Raw genomic sequence first — 14,137 nt, 5'->3', positions numbered from 1 at the left:
CGACATACGTTATCAGTTCATCCAGATACGTCATCCGTTCATCCACCTACTTCATCCATTCCACCCACTTCACCCGTTACATCCACATACTTCTTCTGTTCTGCCCACTTCACCGGTTCCACCCACTTCACCGGTTCCACCCACCTACTTCATCCGTTCTACTCTATTTACCCGTTTCGTCCACACACTTCTTTCGTTTCATCCACTTCGCCCATTTCACCCATTCCACCTGTTTCCCCCATTCCACCCACATACTTCCCCCGTTCCACCCACATACTTCCCCCGTTCCACCCACATACTTTACCCGTTCCATCCACACACTTTACCCTTCCATCCACATACTTTACCCTTCCATCCACATACTTGACCCTTCCATCCACATACTTCACCCGTTCCACCCAGTTCACCCGTTCCACCCAGTCCAACTCTATACTTCGTCTGTTTCAGCCACATACTTCACTTGATCCCTCAACTTCACCCGTTCCATCCATATACTTCACCCATTCCATTCAACATACTTCACCTGTTCCATTCAACATACTTGATTCGTTCCGTCCACATACTTCACCCGTTCCTTCCACATACATCACCGTTTCGCTCCACACTCTACACCCGCTCCACACAACATACTTGACCTGTTCCTTCCACCTGCATCACCCGTTACATCACATACATCACCCGTTCCGACACATACATCACCCGTGCTTCTGAACTGTTAAATTGAAATATTCCTATGCTTCAGAATTCTCACCCACTGGGTTTCTGTAGGCTTCTCTATTTGCCACAGAGTGTGCCTGGGGTGGCAACTGTTTGATGAGGACCCACTTTTATTTTTCTGTCAGGTCGCCCTTGGGGATGCGGATGCTGTAGGCGACTGGTGAGATTTTGTCCACAATTTCAAAAGTTCCCTGCCAGCTGGGCAAAAATGTTCGCTCTTTAACTTGGTTCCTTTGGAAATTGTACAAGTAAACTCTGTCTCCTACGTGATATTCCTTTTTGGTTGTCTTAAGATCATAGTGGGTCTTCGTGATGTCTGCAGATCTTTCTAGATACCGCTGAGCATGCGCAAAAGCATGTTGAAGGTGTTTTCGCAGATTCTCAACATACTCATGAGTTGTGGAGGCATTTATCAATGTCTGCTCTTCGGTTCTATAGAGCAGATGCTGGGGTAGCACCATCCTTCGTCCAGTCATCAGCTCAAATGGAGCCATTTTAGTTGCAGCAGAAGGAGTAGATCTGATGGCCATCAGGACAAGTGGTAATCGAATATCCCAACTTGGCCGAGAGTCTGCCACACTTTTTTTTAATATGCTCACAATGGTTTTATTTTACCTCTCAACTCCACCAATAGAGGACAGCGGTATGCAATGTGTAGTTTCCTTTTAACCCCAAGTATCTTCCACATCTTTGTCATCACTTTGCTGGTGAAGTAACTACCTCGGTCTGACTCAATCCTTTGTGGTAGTCCAAAACGCGAGATAGATGTGATTGATCATCAAACCAGCTGCTGTTTCTGCCTTGCAATTCAGGGCCGGGAGACATTCCACCCATTTAGTAAACAAGCATGTTACGGTTAACATGTAATTGTTCCCCCTAGAGGAGCGAATCAGGGGCCTGATGAAATCTACTTGTAAATCTGACCAAGGCAGTGTCATCCCCCTCTTTTGGAGGGGAGCACGGTGTGTGAGTGATGTTGGCTGAAATTGTGTACACACAGGACACCCCTTCACAAGAGACAGTTTTCTCTGGCACAATCATGCAAGTCAGCCAGACCTTGCACAAGGGGACTCTTCTTGTTTTGGCCCTATCTGAAATACACAGGAAAGCCTTGCATTGACAGAATCCAGGAAGTAATTCTGGAATTACTCACATTTCGGGCCCGGATTCAGTCATTTTGAAGATATTGCAGAGGCTGGTGTGGAGTCTCCACTATGAAGTGTTCCCCCTGGATGAACGGGCGGTAATTTTTCAATGCCCATACCGTTGCCAGGAGTGCCTTCTCACAATCGTTGAATTTTTCCTCCAAAGAGGATAAAGTCTTACTTGCATAGGAGATTACTTTATTGACCTTGTCATGCGTTTGGTATAATACTGCGGTCAAGCATGTATTTGAGAACCATGTCTCCAAGAAGAACTCCTTGTTTTTGACAGGGTAAGCTAGGCAAGGTGCTTGTGAGAGGCTTCTTTTGAGTTGCTTTACTGCCTCAGCTTGTTCTGGACCGCACTCCCACTTGACCCCCCCCTTCAACAGATGGATCAGGGTTCTTGTGATCTCTGCGTAATCCTCAATGAACTTTCTACTGTAATTAGTCAGTCCAAGGAGGCTCCTTAGCTCACGCAGAGTTGTGGGGTCTTTTAGTTTCAGGAGTGCTTCCACTTTCTTTTCCTGGGGACAGAGACCATCAGGGGTTATCTCATGCCCGAAGAAATTGACACGGGTCCTGCACCACTGTGCCTTTTGGAAAGATAGTTTTGCTCCAGCAGCCCTCAACTGTATCAGACCATAACGGATTTCCGCTATGTGTTCCTCCACAGTTGAGCTTTTGATCAGCACATCATCTACATAGGCCAGGTTACCCCTTTCACCTAAGTCGGCCATGGCCTTGTGTAAGAAGATATTAAATTCATTGCCGGAGTTGATGTATCTGAAGGGAGTCCGGGTCCAAGTGTACTGCTGCCCCCGAAGGCAAAGACCAGCTTGTATTGGTCCTCCCTACTGACAGGTATGGTCCTGTACCCATTGGTCAGGTCAATGCAGTGTATACCTTTGACCCCTGTATCTAGGCCACCTCTGGTCAATGTAGGGGAGGTGCCTTTGGGACGTATGGACCCGTTTGTTTAGCTCACTTAGGTCAGCACACAGTCTCCACTGGCCGTTGGGTTTTAAGATCCCCAGCACCAGATTATTAAAGGTGCTGTGGCCTGGACGAATTATCCCACAGGACTCAAGGTTTTTAATTATTTCTGTGAGGGACTCCATGGATGCGAGAGGCAAGAAATATTGCGTCACAAACACTGGAGTCATACCACAGTCCATATGAGTCCACCGCAAAGAGATTATGAAAATCTAAGAACATTTGTTTCAACTTTTGCTTTTGCTCCAGAGTCTCACAGGCATCAGATGGGTTGACTCTCTCTTCAGCCATTTGCCTGAAGCCCGGAAAGACCTCTGGTTTGGCTATCTCGGCGGCCTCCTCCAGCTGGGTGGAGAAGTCCCTGGTTAAAGTATTGCCCTGGACAGAGGGTTTCAGGCAGGGAAGGCTGTCCTGGTGGACTTGGAAGATCACCTCATCCCTCCTGAAGTCACAGGTCACCTCTTCCTTACCATAAGGGCAGGAAGAGTACACCAGGAAATTCCCCCCATGCCGGGTGAAGATCCTCTCTGGTGTTATGTCATTGTCGCTATCATTATCAAAATAGTCATTGAAGATTGGTCCTATAAGTTAATTACCTAAATCTATGGAAACATGTTGGTCATCAACCGCCATTCTAATAATGGTGCCTGCACCCAGAGTGATACTCCTAAGGTCACTGTTATCCAACAATATTGGAATGGTGTTGTGTTCTACATTGACTAATGATGTTGGGTTTGACCCCAACCCTTTCTGTTGGAGATGGGCGTTGAGGTGAACATATGCATCAGGAGTTTTCAGTTTCTGTCCTCTTTTAATTTTTACTTTAAGTGGGAAAAGTCGTGTCCATCCTGGGATGGTGACTTCCTCTCCAATTTGAACTTCAACTGCACACAGCAGCAATTGGGCTGACCGAAATACTTTTTCTGAATCATTAAAGTCCATGGGATTACCCCCTGATCGGGGACCAGGCTTTGTAGTTTATTAAGTCCAAATTAATGTGAAAGCGATTGAGAATGTCTTTGCCTAAAGAGAATGCAGCTGGGAAATCTCGCACGACCCAACAATTATGTACTACGTTTTTGTTGCCTATAGCAATTTTGAGCATACACCTGCTAGACGGGAGATGTTTGGAGTTGGGAGTTTCCAGGTCCATTTCCCATTTGTTTATCAATTTAAATGTGGGAATGGCTGGATCTTTTGGGAGTTTTTGGAACATGGCTTCGCTGATGAAGCTATTACCGGAGTTCACACACACTCGGGCGAGTCCTTCCCCTCATTTAACTGAATAGGGATAAATAACTGTTCTCTAATCTTCGTTATGTCAGCTAAGCTTTGAGCTGGTTTCTCATGATTTTGGACTATGGAAGTGGGATTTTCTGATTGTGAATTAGAATAGAATTTCAGAGTATTTTCTTCCAGTGTGGAATGCCACTTGAAAGTGGAAGGAAGGTTGATTTTCAGAAATAGAGAGGAATTCCCATCACCAGTTTGTTGTCCTAAAGCAATTACTGTCACGTCAGGGATTTGGTTGTTTTGAAAATGGAACTCAATATGATCCTGTCTTTGTTCAACCATGTGGCATGTGCCATTTAAACCAACATGGTTGACACTACACTTTAGTTTTATTGGCCGGTTAGTCTGGGTCCAGAGGACCTTGTTTACATTGTCTATTAGGGGAGACAACCTAAGCAGGATGTCATTCCCCAGTAAACAGGGTGTGCCCTCCGGAGTCACGACTTTGACTGGGTGTTTCACCTTGTGTCGCCCAATTTTAATTTCCAAATCCACAGTCCCCTCGACAGGAATTTCATTCCCATCGAAGTTTTGAAGTTGTCCAGGAAGAGGGGTGAGAGGGATATGGTATCTCTCCCCCTTCCTGAATTCAGCTGATCAAAGGCTCTCCTTGACAGAAGAGTGGCTTGGGATCCAGCGTTCACCAGTGCCGAAAATGTACATTGCCCTTGTACTTCGACCGGGGCATAAAATCTTCCCTCCTTCTCCTCAAAGGGTCAAAGATAATGTGCATTTTGGGCCAGTTGTTTGGTTAGTTTCTTGATTCTTGATTCCGACACAAGGGTAGTTTGGACATGATTCTGTGTGGGAGCAGGGCGATCTGCAAAAAAAATAAGGCAGTTGGATATTGGGGGAGTTTTGGGCTCCCCTGGTTCTGATTCTGGGCCACCCTCGCCCCCTTTTTTGGAGGCAGTCCCCAGAATAGGTTTGGGCAAGGTAGTTTTCTGGATTATCATTCTGGGATTCAATGATGGGCGATCCTAACTCAGTCCCCACATTCACCCAGTCTTCATTAGGATCTCCTGGGACCCATTTTGCTTTGGGAGGAGTTCCCCCATCCCTGAAGGAGAATATCTTTTTCCCAGAGTTCTCAGAGGACCACTCTCCTTCAAATTGGAAGACACTAACCTCCTCCACAAAATTGGTCTTTTTAGGTCCTTTATTTCCCCTACCCGCCCTCTGTTCCTTGGGTTGCAGACTTTCAGGGCAGGAGATTTTTGGTTCCGGTTCCTGGGTTTCCAGGGGCTTTTCACAAGTAGGGAAGGAAGCTTCTTCTAAGGCTTTACACCCCCTTGCACCCGTGCCTACTCCTTTGGAACCGGTGAGTTGTCGGGATTCTCTCCCCGTCATTGTTCTGGAGTACCAGACCCTTGGTTTGAGGGGTTCTGAGCCGCCATATTCATCTGAGGGTTCTGCTGAGCCCTCAACATGTGACTCAGATCCTGGGACAGGTTCTGGACCTGGCGCTCCAGTTGTGACACCCGCTCTGGCTGGTACAGGGGTCTCTGGTCCATTCTTGGTGACTCACGCGAAGGGTAGCTATCCCTTCTCCCATAATACCCTGGGTTGGGAAAATTGGGGTAACCCTCCCCCCTTGGCCTCCTCTCTGCCGATTGGGCTTTCTGGGCTCAGGAAAGTGGGGAAAGAAAGGGGTGTTGTTCTGTAGGTTGAAGTTTTGAGGGTACCGGGGAAAGAAACTCAACCCAGCATTTGGGGGATTACTGCCCTCCTGGGGAAAGTTAGGAGGGAGGTTTCCTGGGATTGTACCTACCTGGGTGGAACCGCCCTTGGGCTGGGGGAGTCCACACATACCCCAGGAAGGGTTTGTTGCCCTTTTATCAGGGGCTAATGTAATCAGGGGAGTTGGGTGTCCCATTTGTGGGATTACCTCCCTGACTACCACCTGTCTGGGATTGGCCCAAAGGCCCACTATTTCCTTGATTGGATAGGTTCTGTACAAGTATATTTTTGCCCCCCCCCCATCTCCAGATCTAGAGTGGGGTCAACCTTCACCTCCGCCACCTTAACAGCAGAAGCGAGTTGGCTGGATTGGGGTTTTTATTTGTGTTCTTGTTATCTACAGGTTTCTGTACCTCATAAATATGGGTTGCCTGTTCTATGACCCAGTCCAGTAATCTCTTCTCATGAAAGTCCCTCACCAGCTGGGTCATTATATATTTGGGGAGTGCATGGAAGAAGGTGTTGAACTCCCTACTATCTGTGCGCACCCTCCTGGTGGTCTGCACAAAGGCACTTTTGAGTTCCTGCACAAATTCTTGTGGGGCCTGATCTTCCCCACACTGCAGATTGTAGGCCACCTTGCGGGCCTCTTGTGGGTTTCTATGGACAGAGAAGTGTTATAAAATGGCCGCTCTGTAGGTGGACCATCTTGAGTGGTTCTGATCCTCCAGTCCTGCAAAGAAGCTAGACTACTCAGGGGAGAATGTCCATTTCAAATACTGGCTGCAATTCTGACTGTCTTTCAGATGAAAAGTGTCCATCATCTGTTCATATAATTCAAGGTGTTCCCAGACCGAATACTTTGCATTTTCATGATAGGGAGTTATAACACTCCTAATGGCCTTGATCTGCTTAAGGGGATCTTTTTGCATAGCTCTCTTAATCTTGTTTGCCTTTTGTGTTTTAGTCATCCGAGTCCACTCGTCCTCTGACTCAAAGGCACTACTACTGGAGGTGGCTTCCTGATCCTCTCGGCACTCCCTGATTCTGCGAGCTTGAGTTTCCCTATGCCTGTGGTGCTCAGAAGAGTCTTCTGACTCTCCCCTGCTCCCAGCATTGGCGGAGTCCCCCACCACCCCCCACTGCCCTACCTGGGAAGAGGCCTTTAGGATACTCTTTTTGGGCTTTATTTCCTGGAGTTCCCCACCAAATTTAAGAAATTGATCTTTTGGAAGGCAGTATTTTTGTGGATCCAGTTCCCTGACTCTCCCCTCATATGAGTCTTCCTGGTCAGAGATATTAGCCCTAAAATTTGGGGATCTGTACAGGGACGGCCGTCCATCAATTTCTGGGGGGCGCTGATCTGTCAGTCCTATCTTACCAATTCTGTTGAAGTCTACCGTCCACATGGCCGCTGGTTCACATGAGCCAGTGGACATGAAGGTGGCAGAGTTCATGGTGTTGAAGGGGTTAGAGTCCCTGATTACAGAGGTCCTGACGTTAGGATCAGGAGTTGCTCTATCCCTCTCTACCTTTTCTCTTTAAGCCCCTATTCCCTGATGATAAGCACCAATCTGAGCCTTTTGTTCCACTATCACGGCCTCACCAGTCTCAATGATTTGCTCTTGCATTGCTATTTGTTGGTGGAGCCTATCATTCTTTTCACAGAGAACCTCATTGTCTCTCTGTGCTTCCTGCCTGGTCTAGGAATACTGGGCCAATTTCTGCTGCAGGAGACTCACCTCCTGAGTTTTAGCATCATTGGTCTGGGTGTTCTTTTCCAGAGCATCCTCCACCCATCTGTTGTGCTCTAGAAGCTTCTCATATTCTGTTTTTAATTAATTGAGCTCCTGGAGGGCCAGCTTTCTTCTCTCTAGCTCGGTTTTTAATTGACTTACTTCCTGGCCTAAGGCGTCTCTCTCCTGACTCAGGGTACCCCTCTGTTCAGCCAGGTCATCCCTTTGTTTTTTGAATGCATTGGATTTCTGGCACTCCTCATCAAATTCCTCTTGAGAGTGGAGGACTTTAATAATTAATTTATTGTTTTCCTCTTTCAATTTGTCTATCTGGTCCTGTAGGGTAACTATCTGTTCTGCCCAGACTGTATTATAATTTAAATGTTGCGCCAGTTTCTGTTGACTCTGTTGCAGAGTCCACCCTTTCTACCCTTTCCTGACACTCCTCTTTTAGTACCTGTAATTGGGTGTCTTGCTCTGCATTCTCTTTCTGTAGGAGATACAGATCTTTTAATTTTGTAGCATACTGTCTAGATTCTGTCTCTAATTTACTCTAATTCTTGGCTCTTCTGTAGCCTTTGTCCTGCAGAGTCTAGATTAGTCTGGATCTTCTCCAGTGTTTCAACTTGATTCTGTGCCAGAACTATGTTTTCAGCGTGCTTTTCCTGCATTACTCCTATGTGGAGTTATAGGTAGGCCGCTATTCTGACAATTTTACTCTGCTCCTCTTTCACTTTTGGGGCCACATACAATTCACTAAGAGTTTGGTGTAATGGGCCCTTGTCCTGCCATGCATCCAGGTCCATGGCAGTGACCTGTTCTTTGATTCCCTGCAGCCAGACATGTTCAATTTGTTCTGGCCACTCACCCCTGACAAAAAGCTTGTGCAGAAGGTGTTCCCTAGCCATCATTCTACTGGGATCGCCATTTTGGAAATATCAATTTCTTTATGAATTATTTCAGGGTTGATTTACTTTTACTTTTACAAACAGGCCTGGTTTTAGAGTAGTTATTTTGAGAGGTGCTTGTACAGTGTAGCACAGTACACCAACCAGGCAAATTGTCTCTACCCTGCAGATTAGTCTACCGTGCTATTGGCTTATGGTCTAGTAAAACAAAAATGAAGAGAAAATCGGCGCTAACACTAGTAATAACAGACGAGGTTGCAAGAATGGTTGTGACAATACTACAGGTTCTTAAGGTAAAGGTAGGATGGTTTAGAGATTGGGATAGGACAAGGCAAGGCAAGATATGCTATGGTTTACGATAATTCATATTAATACTTACAGTTCACTTTAATTTAAGATTTTGGACCGTCAAGGGTTCTGGTCATCACACGGATCGGGTTTAACAAAGGACAGCAGGGCATATCTGGCAGAATAGGATCAGCTGGGTGGTTCTAGTCCCCTGGACTGCACTCGTTACTGGAGACCAGAGATCAGTGGGATGGCAAGTTTGGAGCAGGCAAGCATTTAGTGGTAGCAAGCTAGACTGGATCAAATTGCTTCCCTTAAGTTTTCGGGATTGCTTCAGAATTTGGGCCTAGCTGAAAAGGAGTTCAGCAATGCAGAGGCCTTGGCTTTGCAAAGAAATCTGGATTCAGGAGCAAGGATGAAGAAATCAGATACAGGGCGCCACGCAGAAATGAGGATGGAGTCAGGAATCAGTGTATCTGTGTGTTGTGAGGTTCCCTTATTTATCATGCCAAATGACATCACTAAAGTTTATGGTAGGGGCATACTTACAACGCACACCCATAATGCTATGATTGGTCAAGAGCACAGTTTCTGCCTTGCTTTCCCCTGATTGGATGACAGAAAAAGGATGTCATGTTTTATGAGATGATCTGGAAACCTCCCATAGCTATTAGAACCAAATTCTAACTTTCCCACAAATACACATTTATGTAGTTATGCCCTCTACGAAAATCAGATACATAAGTTACTTATTTCGTGGGTCACATTTCAGTCCAACTCCCAAGTCTGTGGGACTTGTTTTAGTCTTCCTGTTGAATTTTGGCAATTTTAACCCTGAAAGATTTGGCCTAACATTTCCCAATTCTGTACATATATGTGCAGTTACCCCTAGAATATGTGTACACAATGTTATGTTTGCAACATTAATAGTTTCTGCGCAATTGGTCATTGTTTATAACTTCTGTTCCTTACGCAGTAAGAAATTCTACCAAGTTTTCAAATGAATAGCATAAATTCAGATTTAGATGTATGCACTTTTCACATTTTTTCTCATTCTTGCTGCCAAGTTAAATGTCTTGAAGTTTAGTGGCAAAATAAGCATTTTAAACCCAAAAGTCACATGTCTGTTTTTTTTTTCTTTCTTTCAACTGTAAGCAATTGTCAAATACTTTGAAGTTGAATGGGGGCCTCTCCCTGGAGAGTGATGCTTCCTGCCCCTCCCACTGGAAGGTTGAGTGTCCAACCCTGTTATTGTCTTCACCTGGGGCAAAGACGAATGTCTAATGAAGTCCCTTTGTCATGAGTATTCAAGGCCTCCCAGCAGCAATTAGACTTTCCTGTGCCAGCTGTGGATGTGTCAACCTTTCTCAGGGCTAAGAACTGTCAGAGCAGGGTTTTATTTTTTTATAGTTGATTAACTCAGACTGGGTTTTGCTTTAAGTTTCACCTTTTAAATCTTTCCATTAAACATATCAATTTAAAACACTTTATAGGTGGATTTTTAACATTAGCAAATCCTTTGACATTCTTAAATAATTAATCCTTTACACAAGAATATACTTTAGAAACAGTCAAGTTTGCGCTTCATTCATGAAAAAGCACATTAAGCTTATTTCTTTAACTCCGGTTTACATTAGCAGCAAATACTCATTTTATTCAGCCATTGTTCTTCCCTTGAGTGCTGGAATTGTTTGCAGTATGACGAAATGTATCCAGTATTTGTTTATAGTCTTTCTTTGGACAGCTGTTTCCTGATACTTATTGCAAAGAAATAGCTGTGTTTTTCCCATGGAAAATGAAATCAAGGGTTCCTGGGTTGCTTTTTTATAGATACATTTTGTAGGAGCTGTCATTCCCATGAGGCCCGGTTCCTCTGAGCCACACTGGATGATCCTGGGGATTGGAGGCCCCTTTAATCTCAATGATTCAGTACAAACGAATGGAACAAGTGCAAAAAACAGCACTTTTAAGGTTAGGAAAATGTCATTTTAAAAAGGCATTTTCGGGTTTTCAGCACAATGATGCTGTTTCATTCACTTTGTTCCATGTTGACTGTGGCAGAGCCCGCTGGTATGCTCCTGCAGCGAGGACTCTATTTTCACCCCCCCCCCCCTGAACTGTGTGTGCAGAGTGTGCAGCCTTTTTCTGACACAAACACAGTTTTAAAGATTTTGGCGCGCACAGGAGTCAGTGCGGTCATTTTGGGCTGTTTCCTTCACCATTGCCATTAAGTGATGTAGTGAGGCACATTGGAATCAGTCAAAATATCCCACAGCTGATGCAGCCTTTGTTACCTCTTTACATTACTGGACTTTTAGTCCTAATTTTATAATAGTGGAAACTGAAATGTCCAAATACAAAAATGTGAAGAATCAAATAAAGACTTGGTGGGATCCAGTTGCCTAATATGGGGAAAATAAGTGCTCATATTAATTTTTCAGTGACCCCTAAGACATGCACTACTGAAAGTTAAAATAAATTGTGGTGAACAGGAGATGAAGGAGAATGCTCATGTAGACAGAGACAGGTTTATATATATTTCTCCAAGACTCAGCTGGACCGCCAGTCAGTGAGGAGCACTCTCCTTTCAGTAAATTGAAATACTCACTCCATTGCTCTGCATTCAGTAAACATTTCTTCTTTATTTAATCATAATAGATTGCGCATCATAGCTCCATGACATATAGCCGTCATCAGTCCCGGCTCTCCCAAACAAAAACAGTTGACGCGTTTCGCGGCACCACTTGCCGCTTGATCACAACACTGTGTCTCTGACACCACCTTGTTTTAAAATTTCTGGCAGCATGGTAATGGACATGGAAAGGGGTTATGGCAATGGACATCAAAAAGGGACTCATGTCCCATGAAAAACGTGGCGGCCATCTTGTAATAGGCTTACAACCTAATATGCATCTACATCATTTAGCATACTGCCCCTGATATAATAATCAAAATGGGCCATAATAATAGCGGATCTTTCAATGCATTAGTTCTTATTTGAACTTTGCCGTCACCATTTACATTTTGTTAACCACCGTTGTCACTTGTTAATTTCGACATTCAATATTTTCCAAATTTGAATCATCTCTGAAGTATGAAATGTTATAATCGCAATGCATGAAGTGCTTAGTGCATAAAAACTATAAGCAGATGACATTCTACTAATAGATCAAACAGCAATTGGACTCCAGAGACAAATAGACAATCTCACAGCCTATCTGAAGAAAAATGACCTGGAGCATCATCAAAAACGAAAATTTTGGTCTTAGAAAAACCGACGAGACCGAACACAAGATCGCAATGGTTCGCAAATTCGAAGAAACTAGAAATAGTCAAAAGCTGTAATTACCTAGGGGTGAAACTCTCGTCCAGTAAAATTGATAAAACGATGCAAGTGCATCTGTTTTCCAAAAAAAAAACTTTAGCAGCACAGGCAGTGTCTTTGGATAGGAAATTCGGGACATTCTCAATTCTTCCACTCATAAACCTTTATAGAGCAAAGGTCTGTCCAACTCTGATCTACGGAGCCGAAGCCATGCCACATCTGCCGAAGACACTGTGGGCTAAACTTGAAGGTATATTTTGGCGCAGAGTACTACGACTTCCAAACTCCACTCCCATTGCAATCATTCGACGCAAACTGAGTCTACAATCATTGGAATCTGTGGTCACGAGAAACAGCCTATTATTCCTGGGTAAATTCATAAGGAACCCACGACCAAAAATCCTTGACTTCATACTTCAAGAGTTGAAGAGCGAAAAAAAACCAACGATAATAAACTGGTACAGTAGTCTACTGGAACAAGCGGACAAAATTGGATGTTCAGAATGGGACATAGAACGGATCCCGGGAAAAATAAAGAAAAAACTTAAAATACAAGATTGGATTGAGACTCTAGACAAAGCAGAAGATCTCACAGTCTCAACACACCATACAACAACCACGCAAAAAATAGACGAAGTCAGAAACTATCTAAAATGTTTCCAGATAAACGACTGAGAACAACCTTTTTAAGAGCAAGGTTAAACTTATTGAAAACCAATGAGATTCTCTTTCGTAGAAAACAGTCAACTACCAAAAACTGTCGCTATTGTAAGAAGATGGAAACCGAAACACTACGCCATCTCCTCCTTCATTGCTCAGGAACGGAAAACCTGCGAACGATCTATCTCAATCCACACAGAGCTCGGCACCTAAACACAAATGAAGAAACTTGGTGGAATATGCTAATGTGTGGCAATTCCACATCTTTGACAGTGGCTACAGCGAATCTTTTGGAAAAACTGAAGCTGGAGGAAATTAATCTATAAAAGAAAATTTCATTGGTAGTCCAAGCAAACAGAAAACCGCACGATATCCACAATGGGAAACAGTGAAAAAAGCAAGAAAATCTGGACAGAATTTGTAAAAATTGTTAATACAATTAAACACAAAAAAAATTAAAATTAAATTAATTAAAATTAAAATAAAAACGAATTCATCAAATATTTCACCTTAAAGTGCATAGTGCTAGCAGCATAGGTTTTCTAAACCAATGATTTTGTTTAATTTCTTAGCAGCATCTTACTATAAAGTGCATAGTGCTAAAGTGCTGACTTCACATGCATATAATTTGCATCTTTAATTTATTAAAACATGATCTAATGTGTTTGGAAAATGCCAAAAAGTTAAAACCAAATCTACCATGTCCGAATTGTTAGGCCAGTAAGTTCCCTCAAAGGTGTCAATTACCGAGACATACAACACCCCTCACCTGTGACATAAAAATATGAAAACATTACACAACAATACAAAAACAAAACGAAATCAGTCATTGTTGAGGACTTGGTATAAATAGTGTTGTTCTAATATCCTAAAAAAGTATAAAGTTCTTCGTCTACGTTGTGTCTGTTTGGCTGTTTGGTTTCAAAATCAAGGATACAGCGAGTCTCTTGTTGCCTAAGCTTTCTTTCTCTGTCTCCACCTCTAAGACCGCTCTCAATAGTGTGGATTCCAAAAAAGGCAAAACTCTTCATGTCACTATCATGATGCTCTGTAAAATGTTTTGCGATTGGATAATTTGCATCTTTGTGTTGGATAGCTATAACATGTTGTTGCACTCTCAATTTTAACTTACATTTAGGGCTCCCAACGTACCTCTTTTTGCATGAGCATAACAGTATGTAGACCACATATTCTGTCTCGCACATGATTTTCTCATCTATGCCCACCGTGGCTCCTGTTATGGGGTGCTCGAAAGTGGCACAGTTTTTCGCAAATTTACAGATGTTGCACCTTGTACACTTATGAAAACCTTTCCTTCTGCGTGTCAGCCATGTATTGACATCAGAAGCTTCTTCTTTTTGCATGAAGCTATGTACCAATATATCCTTGATA

The sequence above is a fragment of the Ambystoma mexicanum genome, chromosome 5p (genome assembly GCF_040938575.1).
Source record: "Ambystoma mexicanum isolate Mex_15411 chromosome 5p, UKY_AmexF1_1, whole genome shotgun sequence".
Taxonomy (NCBI): domain Eukaryota; kingdom Metazoa; phylum Chordata; class Amphibia; order Caudata; family Ambystomatidae; genus Ambystoma; species Ambystoma mexicanum.
This window is presented reverse-complemented; position numbering follows the sequence as displayed.